Source organism: Hyla sarda, chromosome 8, assembly GCF_029499605.1.
Source record: "Hyla sarda isolate aHylSar1 chromosome 8, aHylSar1.hap1, whole genome shotgun sequence".
Lineage (NCBI taxonomy): Eukaryota > Metazoa > Chordata > Amphibia > Anura > Hylidae > Hyla > Hyla sarda.
This window is the reverse complement of record NC_079196.1, coordinates 197,220,124-197,239,340: the sequence shown is the minus strand read 5'-3', so window position 1 is coordinate 197,239,340 and position 19,217 is coordinate 197,220,124. Positions and strand designations below refer to the sequence as shown.

The window sequence follows — 19,217 nt, the reverse complement described above, 5'->3', positions numbered from 1 at the left end:
CACTTAGACAGAAAAGAACAACCTTAACTTCAGAAGCTCATAAGTACTGAAAGGATTAAGATTTTTTAATGGAAGTAATTTACAAATCTGTTTAACTTTCTGGAGCCAGTTGATATATAAAAACATTTTTTTTCCTGGAATACCCCTTTAAACATTGTTGGACAGGAATGGATGTATCTACTAGTGGATAGGATAGATCTACTGCAGGCTGAATGGTTTGGTTTAACCACGTGCTTACCATTGTATTGAGTATAGAGATGTAGACGGTTATTCTGTTTTACAGTATATTATTACAAATGTTTACATACTTTCTTTTTTTTTTTTTGCAGAGAATGTCAAGTGACTTGGAGAGCCTACCAGTAAAGGATAAGACGAAGACCTCTAAAAAGGTAAAAAATAAAAACATTCTTGTGATATTTTTGATATTGACGGAGATGGTTGTTTGTAAAGAAAGAGAATTTGGCCTTACGTTTTTAGAATGAAGGAGGTTTTTCTATACTTCTGTTTTCCTCTTGTCTGGAGATGAAGTGGACCTTTCCTGCAGTAGACCAGTCTTTCGATACAATGCGCTCTCACGTGGCTGCTGTAATAAATCATTTATGCCCTCAATGTTTAAGCTCTTGCGATCGGAAATGTTCGCCAGTGTACAGGTTTGTCTTTAATAAAATATTTACCAGTTTGGAACCATTGGTGCTAAGATCTTGCTATTGCTGCTTTGTAGAGCATTTCACAATGAGTACAATGAGGTTAAAAAAACATGGCAGCTTTCCTTCCCAAACAGCACAACTCTTGTCCATGGGATGCGTCTAGCAATGCAGCTCAATCCCATACAGCGCCAAAACCTGACATGATCCATGGACAGGGGATCCGCTGCGGTGGAATATGAACCTGTGTTTTTAAGGTCCCCTAGAATAAAGCAGCATCAGGTTCCTTCGCTTGCCAAACACCTTTTATGTAAAAGTGAATGCACTAGGGAATGTCGTCCCCAAGGGGTTGTTTGTAATTCCCACTAGGAATAACTAGTTCTGTGTTATGATCTCCTATAGGCCGTTGTGTGAAACGGAATAGGTAGAAGAAAATACCGGCACCGCCTCTTTAGAATGCTTTCTCTTTATTATTATAAACCAGAATACATATACATTAACGCGTTTCGGCTGTAAAGCCTTTGTCAGCTGAATCAGCATATGCAGCTGCCAAAGGCTATACAGACAAAACGCATTCTCCGTTTATGTATTCTAATTTATCATAATAAAGACAAAAGATTCAAAAGAAGCGGGTGACGGTACTTTCTTCAGCCTATTAATCCCGTCCACAAGCTCTGGACCAGACCCAGCGCCATCCTATACCGACTCATTACATTGTTTGGAGCTGTGCTGCATTGTATACAGTGATCCCTCAACTTACAATGGCCTCAACATACAATAGTTTCAACATACAATGGTCTTTTCTGGACCATTGTAACTTGAAACCAGACTCAACATACAATGCTACGTACATGTCAGATGTGTGAAACGTGTCAGTGGCCGGAAGAACTGACCAATTAGAATGGGCATTCACTGGTAAAACACCTGTATTCCTAAAGTGCATGCACTGAATTCCTGTCTGGTAGCGCCCCCTACAGAACAGGGAGGTACTACATGTTCTGTACTACCTTTAACCTATGCCACGGTTAGCTGCTCCTTTGGACACTAAGTAAGGGCGGCTCAATTTTAGTGTTGCTCGCGAATATTCGCAATGGGAATTTTATTCGCGAATATCGCATATTCGCGAATTCGCGAATATTCGCAAATATAGCACTATATATTCGTAATTACGAATATTCGTTTTTTGTTTTTTTTGTAATTTTTTTTCACAGTACACATCACAGTGATCACCCCTCTCTGCTTCCAGCTTGTGTGATGTAAAGAAGGCTCTAATACTACTGTGTGAGACTGGCTGCTAATTTTCGAATATGTAAATTTTCGTTTATGCGATTTTTTGTATATGCTAATTTTCGTGCATGCGAATTTTCGTGTATACAAATTTTCGTGTATGCGAATTTTTTCACATGCAAATTTCCGTTTATGCAATTTTTTTTTACATACGCAAATTTCCGCATATGCGAATATTTGTGTATGCAAATTTTTTATTTTGCTAGTTTTCGCATATGTGAATTTTCGTTTATGAGAGATTTTTTTTATTATGCTAATTTTCGCATATGCGAATGTTTGTATATGCGAATTTACGTGTATGTAAATTTTCGTATATGTGCATTTTCGCATATGCGAATTTACGCCTACACGAAAATAAAACGCGAATATTACGAATATGCGAATTTAGCGCATATATGATGAATATTCGTCCATATATTCGCGAAATATCGCGAATTCGAATATGGCCTATGCCGCTCAACACTACTCAATTTTACTCTTTTAAGACACTGTGTACTGTACAGGACCCTGAAGAAGCTCCTGTCCTCTACATAGACCAGTGTTTCCCAACGAGGGTGCCTCCAGCTGTTACAAAACTACAACTCCCAGCATGCCCGGACAGCCAAAGGCTGTCCGGGCATGCTGGGAGTAGTAGTTTTGCAACAGCTGGAGGCACCCTGGTTGGGAAACACTGACATAGACAGTGATTTACAGCTCCCAGCAGATCTTTATTACTTTTATATGTAAGGATTTGCTTTATCTATATTAGTTATCTACTTATTTTTCTTTAATCCTCACTTTTTCCTATTTTTGGATGACATTTTGGTGGCTTCAGAACCAATTACCAGGTTTCCATAGAGTTAAGGTCCCAACATACAATGGTTTCAACATACAATGGTCATCCTGGAACCAATTTATATTGTAACTTGAGGGAGCACTGTATTAAGGACTGGCACTGAATTTCCGTACTATGAGTGCACTTTTATGTAGGTTCTTTTTGGAAGTAGTGTTGGGCGTTATCTGGTAATATTATGTTGCCACTCTATGGTACTGTCATTTAGATGTGATATGGAGGTATTATAAGGATTTTTATATATGGCGGTATTATGTGGACACTTTTTTGGGAGTATTATTTAAGCATTGTATAATATAGACACCAAGTGGCAGCATTGTTTGTGCACTATATAGAGTTTTATTTTAGCATTATATGGAAAGTACTGTATGTCTAGATAAAAGTTTAGGATTGACAAGAAAAAGTACAGAAATTAGAAACTCTTTTGCTTTTTATTCAAGGTCCATTTATTTTTCTCAAACCAGATCTAGAATGGGAGTTTCAAAAGACAGACTGAAAAAAGGACTAGAAAAACATGGCTCCAAAAACAGCGCCACACCAGTTCATGGGTTGTTTCTAGTATTGCAGCTTAGCTCCATTCAAAGGGGTTTTCCCAAGATTACAACTTATCACTTGTCTACAGGATGAGATATTGGAATCTGATTGTTGAGATCTTAACATTGGGACCACCAATGACAAAAATGGGGTCCCCTGTATGCGGCCATCTTGTACGGTTCCGGAATTGCAGCGTACATGCTTGACCACCTCTCCATTCTCTTGGGGGGAACAAGGAAGCCCCTGATTTTGGGGCGTTGATTAATCAAAACCTTTGTAAATGAAAAGTTGACCAGTTGCCCATAGCAACCAATCAGATCTCTGCTTTCGTTTTTAACAAGGCCTCTGAATAATATAAGAAGCGATCTGATTGGTTGCTATGGGCAACTGGTCAACTTTTCCTCTGCACAGGGTTTGATAATTCTCCCCCAATGTGGCTATCCCGAAAGCTTTTCTTAGCTTATGAACTATGGGGGAGATTAATCAATATTTGTGCAGAGGAAAAGTTGCTCAGTTGCCCATAGCAACCAATCAGATCGCTTCTTTCATTTTTCTGGAAAAAAAAAACGTATTGGTTGCTAAGGGCAACTCATCTCCTTGTCCTCTGCTCAGGTCTTGATGAATCTTCCCCTATATCCCCTGATCACTTACTACCGTCTGGGGCCGTATTTCCCAATCAGGGTGCCTCCAGCTGTTACAAAACTACAACTCCTAGCAGGAAGTATTAGAGGGCAAAGGTTTGTGCAGTAATATCAGGAAGTATTACTTTACTGAGAGAGTAGTGGAGGCATGGAATAGCCTTCCTGCAGAAGTGGTCGCTGCAAATACAGTGAAGGAGTTTAAACATGCATGGGATAAGCATAATGCTATCCTTCCTATAAGATAGAGATAGACATAAGGCTATCCTTCATATAAGATAGGGATAGGTATAAGGCTATCCTTCATATAAGATAGGGATAGGTATAAGGCTATCCTTCATATAAAATAGGGATAGGTATAAGGCTATCCTTCATATAAGATAGGGATAGATATAAGGCTATCCTTCATATAAGATAGGGATAGGTATAAGGTTATCCTTCATATAAGATAGAGATAGGTATAAGGCTATCCTTCATATAAGATAGGGATAGACATAAGGCTATCCTTCCTATAAGATAGGGATAGGCATAAGGATATCCTTCATATAAGATAGGGATAGGTATAAGGCTATCCTTCATATAAGATAGAGATAGGTATAAGGCTATCCTTCATATAAGATAGGGATAGGTATAAGGTTATCCTTCATATAAGATAGAGATAGGTATAAGGCTATCCTTCATATAAGATAGAGATAGGTATAAGGCTATCCTTCATATAAGATAGGGATAGATATAAGGCTATCCTTCATATAAGATAGGGATAGGTATAAGGCTATCATTCATATAAGATAGAATTAGGCATAAGGCTATCCTTCATATAAGATAGAGATAGGTATAAGGCTATCCTTCATATAAGATAGGGATAGACATAAGGCTATCATTCATATAAGATAGAGATAGACATAAGGCTATCCTTCATATAAGATAGGGATATGTATAAGTCTATCCTTCATATAAGATAGGGATAGGTATAAGGTTATCCTTCATATAAGATAGAGATAGGTATAAGGCTATCCTTCATATAAGATAGGGATAGGAATAAGGTTATCCTTCATATAAGATAGGGATAGATATAAGGCTATCCTTCATATAAGATAGGGATAGATATAAGGCTATCCTTCATATAAGATAGGGATAGGTATAAGGCTATCATTCATATAAGATAGAATTAGGCATAAGGCTATCCTTCATATAAGATAAAGATAGACATAAGGCTATCATTCATATAAGATAGAGATAGACATAAGGCTATCCTTCATATAAGATAGGGATATGTATAAGTCTATCCTTCATATAAGATAGAGATAGGTATAAGGCTATCCTTCATATAAGATAGGGATAGGAATAAGGTTATCCTTCATATAAGATAGGGATAAGCATAAGGCTATCCTTCATATAAGATAGAGATAGGCATAAGGCTATCATTCATATAAAATAGAGATAGACATAAGGTTATCCTTCATATAAGATAGGGAAAGGTATAAGGCTATCCTTCATATAAGATAGGGATAGGTATAAGGCTATTCTTCATATATGATAGAGATAGGTATAAGGCTATCCTTCATATAAGATGGAGATAGGTATAAGGCTATTCTTCATATATGATAGAGATAGGTATAAGGTTATCCTTCATATAAGATAGAGATAGGTATAAGGCTATCCTTCATATAAGATAGGGATAGACATAAGGCTATCCTTCCTATAAGATAGGGATAGGCATAAGGATATCCTTCATATAAGATAGGGATAGGTATAAGGCTATCCTTCATATAAGATAGAGATAGGTATAAGGCTATCCTTCATATAAGATAGGGATAGGTATAAGGTTATCCTTCATATAAGATAGAGATAGGTATAAGGCTATCCTTCATATAAGATAGAGATAGGTATAAGGCTATCCTTCATATAAGATAGGGATAGATATAAGGCTATCCTTCATATAAGATAGGGATAGGTATAAGGCTATCATTCATATAAGATAGAATTAGGCATAAGGCTATCCTTCATATAAGATAGAGATAGGTATAAGGCTATCCTTCATATAAGATAGGGATAGACATAAGGCTATCATTCATATAAGATAGAGATAGACATAAGGCTATCCTTCATATAAGATAGGGATATGTATAAGTCTATCCTTCATATAAGATAGGGATAGGTATAAGGTTATCCTTCATATAAGATAGAGATAGGTATAAGGCTATCCTTCATATAAGATAGGGATAGGAATAAGGTTATCCTTCATATAAGATAGGGATAGATATAAGGCTATCCTTCATATAAGATAGGGATAGATATAAGGCTATCCTTCATATAAGATAGGGATAGGTATAAGGCTATCATTCATATAAGATAGAATTAGGCATAAGGCTATCCTTCATATAAGATAAAGATAGACATAAGGCTATCATTCATATAAGATAGAGATAGACATAAGGCTATCCTTCATATAAGATAGGGATATGTATAAGTCTATCCTTCATATAAGATAGAGATAGGTATAAGGCTATCCTTCATATAAGATAGGGATAGGAATAAGGTTATCCTTCATATAAGATAGAGATAGGTATAAGGCTATCCTTCATATAAGATAGAGATAGACATAAGGCTATCCTTCATATAAGATAGAGATAGGTATAAGGCTATTCTTCATATATGATAGAGATAGGTATAAGGCTATCCTTCATATAAGATAGAGATAGGCATAAGGCTATCCTTCATATAAGATAGAGATAGGTATAAGGTTATCCTTCATATAAGATAGGGATAAGCATAAGGCTATCCTTCATATAAGATAGAGATAGGCATAAGGCTATCATTCATATAAAATAGAGATAGACATAAGGTTATCCTTCATATAAGATAGGGAAAGGTATAAGGCTATCCTTCATATAAGATAGGGATAGGTATAAGGCTATTCTTCATATATGATAGAGATAGGTATAAGGCTATCCTTCATATAAGATGGAGATAAGCATAAGGCTATCATTCATATAAAATAGAGATAGACATAAGGTTATCCTTCATATAAGATAGGGATAGGTATAAGGCTATCCTTCATATAAGATAGGGATAGGTATAAGGCTATCCTTCATATAAGATAGGGATAGGTATAAGGTTATCCTTCATATAAGATAGAGATAGACATAAGGCTATCCTTCAAATAAGATAGGGATAGGTATAAGGCTATCCTTCATGTAAGATAGGGCCAGGGACTATTCATAGGATTCAGATTATTGGGCAGACTAGATGGGCCAAATGGTTCTTATCTGCCGACACATTCTATGTTTCTATGTACAGGCCTACCAACGTCAGGTATTCATTCTCTGTCTGCTCCTCTGCCTGTGGCACAAGGTAACATGGTACAAACACACCTCCTTCTTCCCTAAATATACTAAAAAAAGATATATATATATATATATATATATATATATATATGTGTGTGTGTGTAAATCACAGAGAGATCATGTTTTTTCAAACAGTGTGCCTTCAGCTGTTGCAAAACTACAACTCCCAGCATGCCCGGACAGCCAACGGCTGTCCGGGCATGCTGGGAGTTGTAGCTTTGCAACAGCGGGAGGCACCCTGGTTGGAAATGGTTGGGCATGCTGGAAGTTGTAATTTTGCAACAGCTGGAGGCACCCTGGTTGGCAATTAGTCTGGGAATTGGTCTGGAGCCACAGTCAGTAGACATGATACGGTATTCCTTTGGGTAGAGTTCACACAGCATTGCAAATGACATATTCTCTTGCTCCCAACTATTATTTCCTTATGAAGAAACGAGAGATTGCCTTTCAAGTACATCCCTGGGACTTCAGTCTGGGCCACAAGGCTGTCTGCTATTTTATTTTCAGCATTCCTATGTGTGGATACATATATATATATATAAATATATATATATAAATATATATATATATATATATATATATATATATATATATATATATAATTTTCTTATTTATTTATTTTTACCGAGAAATGAATCCTATGATATAATGAAAAGCCAGTGTTTAATATTTCAGACATCTCCCCTCGCAGACGCATCCCGGGGGAGTCCCAGCCGTAGCTCTCCAGCCGCCATCTGCCTCTACTTCCAGAGCATCCTCAGACATCACATGAATCCACATATTAAGGCGCTTAGTAGAGCAACACCTTGAGCTTCCATCTTCCCCTTAATCTCTGTTAGCCGGCATTTACACCACGTTTTTGCAATACGGTTCCCGTATACGTTTTCAATTTGAAAACTGTACAGAACCGTATTAGAAACCATATGCATTGACTCTCCAAATGATTTTGGTCCGGGGTGGTCCGGGGTGAAAAACCGTATTTAAACCGTATACGTTTTTTTTAACCATGGCAGTCAATAGGGACCGTATAGAACCGTATGTGCGTACGGTTCCATCCGGTTTGCGCAATATGGTTTTTGTCTTTGCACAGTTCTTGGAATTTCAATGAAACAAGTGGAACTTTATTCATAATGGAGTGAAAAGTTAGAAACGTATACTTTTTTTTTTTTTTTTAAACGGATGCAACCGGACATTATTCTTTAAACTGTATACGGTTTTTAACTGTATACGGGTTCATTTTTGTACACACATTTTGATATGGTTTAATCTGGTTTGGTGGAATCCGTTTTTATGGAAAAACCTGATACAGGAACTGTATTGCAAAAATGTGGTGTGAATGCAGCCTTAGCATACATTCACATAACGATTTTGCTATACAGTTCCCGTATACTGTTTTGTATAGGAAAACCGTATACAACCGTATGGAAAACCATATACATAGACATCTCATGCAAAAACATACAGTATGCAACAAGATGCATCCGGTTGTGTAAGATTTTGGTCGTGTACGGTTTTGTGTGTTTTTTTTGTACCGTATACAAAACTGCAGTCTACTACGGTTTTGTGTCCTGTTTAAAAACCGTATACGTTTTTTTAAACAATGAAGTCAATGAAAAACGAATGTGTCTACAGTGCCATACGGTTCTTGGGATACGTTTTTTTTCTTGTACATGGCAAACCACACCTACTTTCCTTGGAAATCCAATAAAACAATTGGAACTTTATTGCACTAAATTGTTAACCCAAAAAAATTTACTTTTTTTAATTACAAAAACTGATGCAACCGGACCAGTTTCATTTCAGAGCACACCTTTGCATACAGTTTGGTCAGTTTTTAGGGCAAAAAACAAAGCAAAAAAAAACAACAAATAGTATGGCAAAATCGTGTTCTGAATGTACCCTTCCAAAATTAAAAGAAAACAGTCAGACTATTATCCATATACTAAACATAGACTACATCTGACCTCTAGGCAAAATGAGTAAAATTATTATAAAAAAAAATAAGACTCTCATGGAAAATAGCTGTTGGCCAAACAATGGTTCAGTCAACAGCTATCTCTCCGAATCCCCCCTATATTCATACAGTGGAGTGTGCATCTGTTCTTCATAGAGAGAGGGGGAGGAAAGATGCTGCCAGACTCCTCTGGTGGTGGGTTATCTAACTGGAGAATAAGGCTAGGTTCACACTACGGAATTTCCATCCGAAATTCTGCTTAGGAATTTCAGTTGGAAATTCCGGTGCAGGAGAATCCTATTGCTATGCAATTGTATTCCAATGCACAGTGCACCCTATGGCCGGAAATTCCATAGTGTGAACCTTGCCTTAGTGTAACATGAAGACATTGGGCTCCAATGCAAAAAGCAGGGCCCCTAGCTACAATTTTATATTTAGGCCATATTTACACCAAAAAGTTGAGAATGTTACTGTATGTGAACAGGGCTTTATACAACTACTCATATAGGAAAGGCCGAGAAACACAAAGGCCGGGGAAGAGGCTTGCCAATTTCAGCACTGTAAAAAATAAATGAATGTCTCACAAACATATGTGTACATTAACGTTCCATGGTTGCACTAAACTATAGACAGGGCTGGTGAAAGGATTTTTGCTACCTTAGGCCAGAGCTAATTTTGCTGCCCTCTTGACTTCGCCCATTGGCCAAAAATGACATGCCCCATGCTGATTGAGTGAGTGGTTTGGATGCTGGTTGTTTAAAGAGTACCTGTCATCAAACCATATTTTCTAAACTAACTCAGATTATATTCACTAACTACTCCTAACACCCCTCCTGCCCTAAAAACAATTTTCCGAGCTTTAAAAAGCTGTGTATCATACCTTTCCCCTTGCTCACATTGTGTGAGCTCCTGGCAGGAGAAAGAGGGCGTTCCCCAGAAGGTACAACGTCACTGAAGCCTGCGAGACCTGTGCCACACCATGCCCCGCACGTACTTCCTGAGTTTGGACTTCTGCAAGTCCGGGTGGAGACCAAATTATCTGCTTGGGAGCAAAACAGAGCCATCTAGTGGCCGTTTTTTCAATCACATTAAAAACATATAAAGGTTGAGAAAATTGTAACAGCAAGTAAATAGCAAAGTGTCTTATAATAACATAAGGAACAATATATTCAAAGTTTAGTTTGGTGACAATCAAGAGGGCGCTTTAGGCAGCTGCCTATTTTGCCTATAGGCAGAGCCGGCCCTGACTATAGGCGCAACTCTAATGATAACACCACCTATCATATCCACATTTGCTCCTCCCAGGACACTCTGTAGTCCTCCTCGCGGTGGACAGGGGGTTCAGCAGACAAACAGACCTTCACCATGGACAGGGCTTTAGGCACCTCAGGAATTAAAGGTGTACTCCGGTGAAAACCTTTTTTCTTTTAAATCAACTGGTGGCAGAAAGTTAAACATATTTGTAAATTACTACTGTTAAAAAAAATCTTAATCCTTCCAGTACTTATTAGCTGCTGAATGCTACAGAGGAAATTCCTTTCTTTTTGGAACACTGATGACATCACGAGCAAAGTGCTCTCTGCTGACATCTCTGTCCATTTTAGCAATCATGCATAGCAGATGTATGCAAAGGGCAGCATGGTGGCTCAGTGGTTAGCACTGCTGCCTTGCAGTGCTGGGGACTTGGGTTCAAATCCCACTGAGGACAACAATAAATAAAGCGCTATTATTATTATAATAACGTCAGCAGAGAGAACTGTGCTCGTGATGTCATCAGAGAGCATTTCAAAAAGAAAAGAATTTCCTCTGTAGTATTCAGCAGCTAATAAGTACAGGAAGGATTAAGATTTTTTTAATAGAAGTAATTTACAAAAATGTTTAACTTTCTACCACCAGTTGATTTAAAAGAAAAAAAGGTTTTCACCGGAGTACCCCTTTAAGGGGTGCTTGTGGACTTGAAGTTGGATTTTTTACAAAAACTTCATGAAAAAACAGCACCAGGCCTATGCTTGAGGAAGGCCCTGGAAAGGGACAAAACACGTATTTTCTATTATATTTATTGGAATAAAGTTCTGTCACTGGTTACAAGCAGCTGGTTTTGTGCTTGGAAGACGTTTTTGTGAAAAATCCAACTTTTAGTGCAAAAGTTCCCTTGGATCCCGGGGTATCTAAAGCCCTGTCTGGGGTGAACGTGTGTGTGTTATATAGGAAACACAGACCTTATGAGCCCCTCAGGCTCCTGTACCCCTTAAAGTTACACCCCTGTCAATGCTATTCTCCCCTGAATCTGCTGTTGGGGAAGACGCAAGAGGCCTTATACTTGTTAGTAGAGTTGCCACCTGGCCGGTGTTTTACCGACACAGTCGGTATTTTGGCCACCCTGCCGGTATTTTTATATTAAAAATACCGACAATGCAATGGCCGGTATTTATCTAACCAGTCTTCCAACTCCCAGAATGTTGCACTATATACTATATCAGTGTTTCCCAACCAGAGAGCCTCCAGCTGTTGCAAAACTACAACTCCCAGCATGCCCGGACAGCCGTTGGCTGTCCGGGCATGCTGGGAATTGTAGTTTTGCAACAGCTGGAGGTACCTATATTGAACTATACTATAAACTACTATATAGTCTAACATGCTGAGAGTTGTAGTTTTGCAACAGCTGGAGGCACCCCTATTGAACTTTACTATATACTCTAACATGCTGGGAGTTGTAGTTTGGCAACAGCTGGAGTTACCCCTGGTTGGAAAACACTGACCTATACTATATACTACTATGTAGTCCAACATGCTGGGAGTTGTAGTTTGGCAACAGCTGGAGGCACTCCTGGTTGGGAAACACTGACCTATACTATTTATTACTATATAGTCCAACATGCTGGGAGTTGTAGTTTTTGTTTGGGGCAGCTGCTGAGCCACAGGCTGTAGCAGAACATGTTGGGAGTTGTAGTTGGTAACTAACTGCAACTCCCCAACTTAATTAAAAAAAAAGCGATCGAAAAGTCACATCAAAACAAAAAACTATAGATCGGGGCGCAAAAAATGAGCCGTCATACAGGCTGTATAAGGAGAACTAAAAAACTTATAGGGGTCAGAATAATACAAAATTCCCCCCCGCATATGTGTATCCTGTGATGTCACACACACACATATAATTAATTATGCAAATTAGCATGGCCGGTATTTTTTTTACAAGGTGGCAACCCAACTTGTTAGATGGTGACCATCTTTAGTTGCATAAGATTGCCAGGCCAGGATACTGCGTCCCTCCAGATTTGCAGTTGGACATAAATGCAGCATCGGAAATACTTTTTGTAGCTGTAGTAGTAGGACGATTTATGCATCTTAAATATCCGGCAACATTTATCTATGATATGAAAGAATAAAACAGGTATGGTTTCTGCGCTAAAGTGCAATGGCATCAAGGTCAACAAAACAAACGGGACTATACATGGTCGGGGAACAGGTCAGAAACATAACGGAATTCAAGAACCAACCAACAGATATATAAATATATACAGGATATACACTATCATACTAATATATACAGTAGTTCTTCTTTATGTAAAAAAGAACCCAGCAGCCTGCAAAAATAGTTGAATGAAATAAGACAGAAATCATTTTTTTTCTCCCCGGAAACAGTGACACCCTTGACCATCGGTTGTGTCTGGTATGGCTGGTCAACCCCATTGAAGCGATTACAGCTGAACTGCAAATTAATGGGGTACTCCGGTGAAAAGCAATTAAAAAAAAATCAACTGGTGCCAGAAAGTTAAACAGATTTGTAAATTACTTCTATTTAAAAATCTTAATCCTTCCAGTATTTATCATCTGCTGTATGCTACAGAGGAAGTTGTGTAGTTCTTTTTTTTATTTTTTTTATAATTGTTTATTTTCACAATTTTTGAATTTCCAAAACGAAGGGAAACACTTATACAAAAATCATATACTGTCTGACCACAGTGCTCTCTGCTGACACCTCTGCCCATGTCAGGAACTGTCCAGAGTAGAAGCAAATCCCCATAGCAAACCTCTCCTGCTCTGGACAGTTCCGGACATGGACAGAGGTGGCAACAGAGAGCACTGTGGTCAGATTGAAAATAAATGTAAAAAGAAAAGAACTTCCTCTGCAGTATACAGCAGCAAATAAGTACTGGAAGAATTAAGATTTTTAAATAGAAGTAATTTACAAATCTGTTTAACGTTCTGGCACCAGTTGATTTAAAAACAAAATTGCTTTTCACCGGACTTAACCAATAAATAAAATAAATAAAAGTGGCACTGTTTTTGGTGCCAATCTGACGAAGGGGTAAACTGTCCGTGAAACATGTCATGGAACATTATTTTTTTTCTTTTAGAAAAATAGTAAAATTAAGTCCATATTAGATTTGAAAATATCCATATTCTGAAAAACGTTTGTACTGACGTAAACCGATGCCTGGCAATACAAGGGTCCTTTTCTCCAGCTGGAACAGCCGGAGATCCACAAGAAGGAGAAAAGTGGTCTAAGTCAACATTGATAAATAAGCTGCGTCCATTGATCGGTTCACTGCTTTGTCTTACACTCACGTACACATACAGAACTCTAAGCACTAACCAATCTGCCATCTCTTAGACCCCTGTAAAATACAGTCTGCTTTAAAGTCAGTATAATCAGTTCACACACAGCTTTTTTTTTTTTTTCATCTGCAAAATGCTATGCGGGTAACAGCCAGCGCTGGTTTTATAATGGATTCTATAGATCGGCTTAGAGTTCGAGACGTGCTTTTAATATTTTAAACCTCTTCCCAAGTGTTCCAGTGGTTTCACACAGCTCTTTCGCTTAGAAGGATCAAATACAGAGCTGAAGAGATTGCTGGGAATGGGTGTGAAGAGAGCTGTACAATGAAATTATTAAAGAGGTATTTGCCATGGTGAAAATGAAGATGTGTGATGTTTAGGTAAAAATATAGTAAAGCATGTTATATGTGTTATATGTGACTGAATCATAGGGGCCAGGGCGATTCGGAGGAAAAGAAATTGGCCCAAGGACAACTAGTTATCACAGAGTTTCTTATATTCAGCTCCCTGGCAAATCCAGGAGGTCATGATTGGTGGACAGAACACTGCTGATATACTGTATGACATCAGTGTATTCCCTTGTGCATTATGGCGTTGTTGGCGGGATGAAACAAAAAAAAAGGTTTAGACTAAGTTAAAAAATAATAAAGCAGTACTCACCTCACTGATCCCCCACCTCTGTTGTTAAAGGGGTATTTCAGTATCAGAAAATAGTTTTCAAAAAAACTATCACCCCAAAATATTTAACTTACTAATATAGTGTTAAAGTGGTTATCCAGGAAAAAACTTTTTTTTTCATATATCAACTGGCTCCAGAAAGTTAACCAGATTTGTAAATTACTTCTATTAAAAAATCGTAATCCTTTCAGTACTTATGAGCTTCTGAAGTTAAGGTTGTTCTTTTCTGTCAAAGTGCTCTCTGATAACACGTGTCTCGGGAACCGCCCAGTTTAGAAGAGGTTTGCTATGGGGATTGGCTTCTAAACTGGGCGGTTCCCGAGACACGTGTCATCAGAGAGCACTTAGACAGAAAAGAACAACTCAACTTCAGAAGCTCATAAGTACAGAAAGGATTAAGATTTTTTTAATAGAAGTAATTTACAAATCTGTTTAACTTTCTGGAGTCATTTGATATATATAAAAAAAAATTGTTTTTTCCTGGATAACCTCTTTAACACTAATTGTACAGGCTTTAGAATGCTTTTGCTTGAATTACCCCTGAAAGGAAGTAGTCTTCTTAAGGGCATGCATAGGGGAGGGGGCTCAGATTGCGTCAAATTATCAATAGTATGTACCAAAAATATTTGCTATAACATATATATTGTGTGTTTTTTTTAATTATATTTTTACATTTTGTTTAATGGGAAAAGGTGAAATTTTTATTGGGGGGGGGGAGGGTAATATATTTTTTTAAATATATATTTTTCTCTACTGAGCTGGTTAGCAAATAAAGGGGGAACATCATGCATGTTTTCTTTTTTAACCCCTTAGAGACATGTTCCATAAATGTACGCTGCCGCGAGGAGATGATGATTTGCCGCTCTCCTTGCCTAACCGAGCCTGAAAGGTTAAAAGCTTCTGAGACCGCGGCAGAACAGCGGGGCAGGTAACAGGAGCATCATTCCACTTCCCAGAAGCCACTGCTGTCTTAAAGCAGCGGTGACAATAAAAAAAAAAAAAAACAGTGGTAGCCAGACACCCGGGGCTATGGGCCTGAGACGCAGAGCTACAGCCCCATTAGCCCCCCCCCCAGCAATGCCCCTGCCCTCCACAATATCCTTTCAGCAGTTTACTCCCTGACCACTCCGACACCCACCTTTGGAGCCGTGCGCTTATGTGCTGGCCCTCTCAACCAATCACCATCTGAGACAGGGTCCCATTTTAGTCAATGATTAGCTCAGCGGGCCGCTACTCCCGCTTGTTTCTGAAGGTGGGTAAAAGGTGGTACAGACTAAGAACAGACAGTGGTAAAATGTGCCAGATTTTTATACAGCCTGATACACTGCTAAAAATCTGGTGCCATCTTTGATTGCCTAATCTAAGTTAAAACTAGCCAGTTTTTGATTTTTTGTGTAAGCCTCAAGTGCGCAAAAAATTCTGCCTTTGTGCCATTTTTATGCCACCCTCTCCTCCCACAGCCTAACACATATACTAAAATAGCCGTCATAAATTTCTGTACATTGAAGTGTAAACCGATGGCCGGCGTCGATTTCAGTTTTGGGTGTAGGTACGGCTGCAGATGCGTCTACATTATTATGAACTGTGCGCCTATTAATACATATACCACATCTTACGCCAGTAAATGTTTAGACGGTGTACAAAATGCCAGTCTTTAATGAAATAAATGACTAAATAAAAGAAAAATAAATAAATAAATAAAATCCTTTAATAGTTGTTAGAATTCAATATGATGACCGCATTATATACAAGCATTAACAATAGCATCTATCTGGCCGCAGCTCGACATTTCAGTGATAAGCCAAGAGCGTTTGATACACAGTGTGCTGTTCTTTTATGATAAACATGGACGAGGATGTAATGAAAGGCCATGTTTTTTTTTTTTTACTCTTCCACACAAACCTTTTACAAGACAAACACAATAGACTGTGGCAAAGTACGAGCTCCATACGGAGATTCTATGTGTTGTAAGTGATTCTTATGAAAGGGCCCTTCCATAGGTTGGTCGTTCCTGTTGTTAAGTTGTTGGAGAATGCCGTGTGAAGATGAGCGGCAGATACGTTCGATTGTCTCCTACTTTTTGTTTTCGTCTCAGCCACTTTGCACCCACCTCTTTATATCCAGAGGTTTTCAAATGGTTTCACAGACAATTGCACATCATTATTGCTGCCTAAATAGAATCCATACTCATTTTGTCGACTTTGGAAAAAAAATGAGGGACATTGAAGGCTGTGATGGAAACGCGCAAGCACATGGAAGTTCATTAGCGTCTCCCGTCTCTTTTTTTTGTTTTTGCGCTTTGGTGAATGTGAGAAGGAAAAATGACTGAGATGAGAAATATATCATACAGTAAGAAAGCGCATTAGTGTCTATAATGTAAACGACAAAGGATGCCGAAAACATTCAAAATCTTCTGTATTACCTATACGCCAAGGGCGATAAATAATGTGTCTAGGGGGTACGTGCACTATCCCTGTTTAGGTTGGAGCACAGGGTGCGATCATAGCAGTGGGGTGACTTTAAAGGGAAACTCCGCCCCTAGACATCTTATCCCCTATCAAAAGGATAGGGGATAAGATGTCTGATCGCGGGGGTCCCGCCACTGGGGACCCTTGCGATCTCGGCTGCGACACCCCAGACATCCAGTAAGAAGGCGTGGCTGTGATGTCACGAGCCTCCACCCCGCATCGCCAGTCATCTAGCGCGGAGCGAAGTTTGCTCCATGCACCGGATGTCTGGGGTGCCGGAGCTAAGATCGCGGGGGTCCCCAGAGGCAGGACCCCTGGCATCAGGCATCTTATGTCCTATCCTTTGGATAAGGGATAAGATGTCTAGGGGTGGAGTATCCCTTTAATGTTATTTATGTGAGTATGAGGGCATTGTACCCACTAAGGGTACGTAGAGGATCTGCTGCATATTTTTGCTGCATACTTCAATGGGTAGCAAAATCAGCGGCAGGAAATATGCAGCAGATCCTATGCGTGTGAACCTACCCTAAAGTAAGTATTTGATTCCTGATTACTCAGCAAGATTTCTACCTCCTAGTTGTCTTTTATACAGGTAGTGAGCTGAGATTAGAAGTACTCTTGCAGCTTCCACAAGGTCCCCCTGTTCAGCTTCCACAAGGTCCCCCTGTTCAGCTTCCACAAGGTCCCCCTGTTCAAGATCATGAGTAGATGCCCATCTGAAGCCCACTGAATGATTCAGATGTTCATTGGCAAATTCCAGACAGTCCTGTACATGTGTATTCTTGATCTGGGGGATGCTGCAAGATTTCATAGACAGGGTGACAAAGCCTTCAAGATTCATATTTTAATATTTTGTAAGTAGAAAAAAAGACCCCAAAAAAGGCTCCTAGTGCATTACCCTAGGAGACAACAAAAGTCTCCCGACATAAAGTGGGGGTGAATGGAGAGCCTATAAAGTGGATGCTCATCTGGAGCGTATTTTAAATATGCATATAACCTCAATCAGAGATACAATAGAGCAACCTGTGGAAGCCCATAGATCTCAAGATAAATCCGGATGGAGATCCTGTAGTCAAACTGGATAAGGCAAGAAAAAGATGACCTTCATGCAGGTGCTCAGGTGTCCAGAGGAAGCTCACTACCAAGTCATGGAAGTGAATTAAAGTTCACGTTTTTTGGTTCAAAGCAGCAATAACGCGTTTTGGGGTGTACAACCCCCTTCTTCAGATTGACAGATTGTCAGTCTGTAGAAGGGGTTTGTACATCCACCCCGAAACGCGTTATTGCTGCTTTGAACCAATAAACTTGAACTTGAATTCACTTCCATGACTTGGTTGTGAGCTTCCTCTGGATACCTGAGTGCCTGCATGAAGGTCTTTTTCTTTTAATATTTTGACATACAGTATCTCTAACTGCACCATATGAAGATAAAATGTACTTAGAGGGACTTAGAGGGCCATTCTCCTGGTCCTTACTCCATCCGGAAATTGGAAGTTTTAGTTGGTTTCTTAAACTAATGTTAAATGTCCCAAAGGTAAAACCTTGCTTCGGCTCCATTTAATCTATTAATAACTCATTTTACAAACAAAGACGATCAGATAGACCGGCCCACCAAATAGTGATGCAATGGTGCCTTCACCTACGCCCTTCTACAGTACCTGGCCTCCAACCATATATGATCTAGTCCTGCAGACCCCTTTCATAACAATGACTTCTTCATGTCTTGTAATTTCCAGGCAACATCTCATTCATTCCGGCACCTTTCCGTGTAGTAAACGGAACATGTTGCTTGGCTTGGTGACAAGACTCTAGCTGTTTTGATGGAAATGCTGTAAGAGTTTGATTTACATTTGACAAATCAGATGTCTTTAGTACTATGTCTGCTGTAGGAGATTAGCTCCACAGAACCAGTCAGACAGCTGCAAATAGCAGTCAGGGACAGGAACATAGAAGTAATGTTGGGTACTCCAACCCTAGACATCTTATCCCCTATCCAAAGGATAGGGGATAAGATGTCTGATCGCAGGGGTCCGATGGCTGGGAACCCCCACGGTCTCGGCTGTGGCACCCCAGACATCCAGTCCATGGAGCAAACTTAACTCCGTGCCGGCTCACTGGGGATGCGGGGCGGAGACTTGTGACGTCATGGTCATGCTCCGCTCGTGACGTCACAGCCACGCCCCTTCAATGCAAGTCTATGGGAGGGGGCGTAACACGCAGCATACGACTATGTGAGTGCTGGGAATATATTTGCTTTCAGCACCTGTGCTGACTT

General features: G+C 39.3%; 1 protein-coding gene across 7 annotated transcripts in view; it reads left to right on the top strand.

Annotated features, from left to right (window-relative positions):
- ELFN1 (extracellular leucine rich repeat and fibronectin type III domain containing 1) overlaps positions 1 to 19,217 on the top strand; it is a 581,118-nt gene that overhangs the window by 183,889 nt on the left and 378,012 nt on the right. For all 7 annotated transcript variants that reach the window (XR_008847152.1, XR_008847151.1, XM_056535651.1 and 4 more), the window contains one exon: positions 330 to 389. The gene's annotated coding sequence lies outside the window, so the exon portion shown is untranslated. The remainder of the gene's footprint in view (positions 1 to 329; positions 390 to 19,217) is intronic.